Raw genomic sequence first — 2,441 nt, forward strand, 5'->3', positions numbered from 1 at the left:
CCCACTGGCTCCTGCCCTGCGGGGGGGAGGGGCAATCCCCATTGCCCCCCACTGCTCCATGCTGCATGGGGGACTCTGCACAATTCCCCAAGCCCCTAGGTTGCCACAGGAGCCAGTGAATGTAGGGTTTTATTTTTCTTCTTAAAGGGCTGGAGCTGGGGCAGGTGGGGCAGCCATGGGGGGGCTGGGGGAGCGGATGAGGAGTTCATGGCAGAGTCCTCCATGCAGCATGGGGCAGTGGGGGGCAGTGGGGATCACCCCCCCTGCCAGGCAGCAGCCGGTGAATGGGGGCTTTTTTTTAAAGGGCTGGGAGCTGGGCTGGGCAGGGCAGCCATGGTGGGGGGCTGAAAGAGTGGGCGGGTGGTTGGGGAGCACTCAGGAGGGCTGGGGGAGCAGGCAGGGGATGGAGACTGGCAGGGATCCTCCCATGGTCCCCTCCCCCAGCCCTTACTTACCAGCTCGGAGTCTGGGTCCAGCTCCCTGCTGCAGTGGGTGGGGACTGCCCAAATCACCGAAGCTCTCTGAATCTTTTCTGAATCTATTTGGAGAACTTTGAATTGAGTTGGACCTTTTAATTGGTCCCCTGATTTGATTCAGATTCAGAGATTTGGCCATTGAATCAGGTTGAATCTCCTCTGAATCGAATCACCACCCAAAGCTTCACACAATCCTATAGATTACACCTGATGTCCTGGCTATGGGCGAAAGAGTTCAAGAGCAACCTGGGGCATACCCTGGAGGGTTTTTATCATTATTTCTGGGTTTGGCAGAGGACAGCAGAAATGGATAGGTGGGGTGCAATCATGAACAGCGCTTCTTCAGCTGTGACTTACTGCCTTAATACCTCCTTCACGCTCAGATGACATCCAAAGGGGCCAATGTAGGCAAGGGGCAGCTGAGCCCTGGTCCTCCTTCCCCTACATTTCAGTGTGCTGCCATACCAGATTTTGTTTCCAGCCAATCAAATGGCCATGTGCAAGTGACACACCCTCGCAGGCAGGATTCCACTAGCCCTTGCAGCTCCGTGGATGCACTGTTGCTACCACATGATTAGGGGATTAGGAGATGGTCATTGCTGTCTTGCAAACAGGTGCTTTTTTCAAGTTTCACAATGTGTCAATTCCATGGTAATGAGCATTGTGCATTACCATTACCATGCACTCACCAGACATGAAATTACTGGGCAAATATGTGTAATTACCTGTTAAATGTAATTACACACCAGATTCCTGTGACTAGTCAGCAAACCCACAGTTGTGTTGGACAAAATGGACAGCCCAAACAAACCTGCCCTAGGCAGCACTGGTAAATGCACACACATGCACTTTGCATGCTGGTACCCACACTTTTGGGTGCATTTCCAAGGCCTCATTGGCTATATGAGTGGCATTGCCAGAAATGAGACAGAAACATGGAGCAGATCCCCACACCTGTGGTTGCCACAGTCTATATGTGTATAACCAAAGGGCTGGTGTTCATACATACCAAAAGAAGTATGTTATATTTGGCCATCTTGGGTTTAATACCTAGAAAACACTTGTCCCAAGGCAGATGGAGAGGAGCAAAAGCATTAAAATGACATGGGACAGAAACTGGGTTATCTGTGAGATCAGATGTTTCTCTTTCCACAAAAAGGGAACTTAGATTGAATAGATTCAGCGTTGGGCTGTTTGACTGTCTGTACTTAGTCCTGGTGACAGAGGTGAATCTGGAGCCTAGAGGCCTTGGTAGTCTCATTCCAAAGAGAAACAGACTATAGAGTTCTGCCCTTGGTACCTGCCCTTACACGGTGAGGTGAGTCAGTCACACAGGAGACTCTAATGATCAACAATGAAAGCCAAAAACAAGGCCTTGAAGGTGCCATCTGAACACAGAGGAGATGGGTGAGAAGTGTGAGAACAGCAGCTCTGTGTTTCAGCTTCCCTTTGTGTTGCTTGACTTCTGGCCTGCCTTGCAAGGTGAGTTAGTGACTCCAGGGGGTTGGGAATTCAAACCAATGTTGCAACCCACATTCGTTCTCACAGTTCCCTTGATCTCCAAGGCTCATCCTAGGGTCCCAAAGAAAAATAAAGGATTTTTCAAGGCACTTACAGGACAAAGTTTTAATTTCTTCTCTCTAAACTTTTTTTCCTGCTCAAGGAATCACAGATCAGCAGCAGCCTGAAGCTGCCTGAGAGCAGGCTGCAAAACAGCTTGTACCAAAGGATGCTCTTAAAGGACCTGGTATTCAAAACATACCCTGGGTCAATGTTATTTTGGAGTGTGCAAATCACTTGGTGCATTGCTGATCCACTGAAGTTTGCACTGTTTTGCTGCCAAAATAACATTGACCCAGGGTATGTTTTGAATACCAGGTCCTTTAAGAGCATCCTTTGGTACAAGCTGTTTTGCAGCCTGCTCTCAGGCAGCTTCAGGCTGCTGCTGATCTGTGATTCCTTGAG

This window comes from Gavialis gangeticus, unplaced genomic scaffold, assembly GCF_001723915.1.
Source record: "Gavialis gangeticus isolate Ggan-Ray unplaced genomic scaffold, GavGan_comp1, whole genome shotgun sequence".
Lineage (NCBI taxonomy): Eukaryota > Metazoa > Chordata > Crocodylia > Gavialidae > Gavialis > Gavialis gangeticus.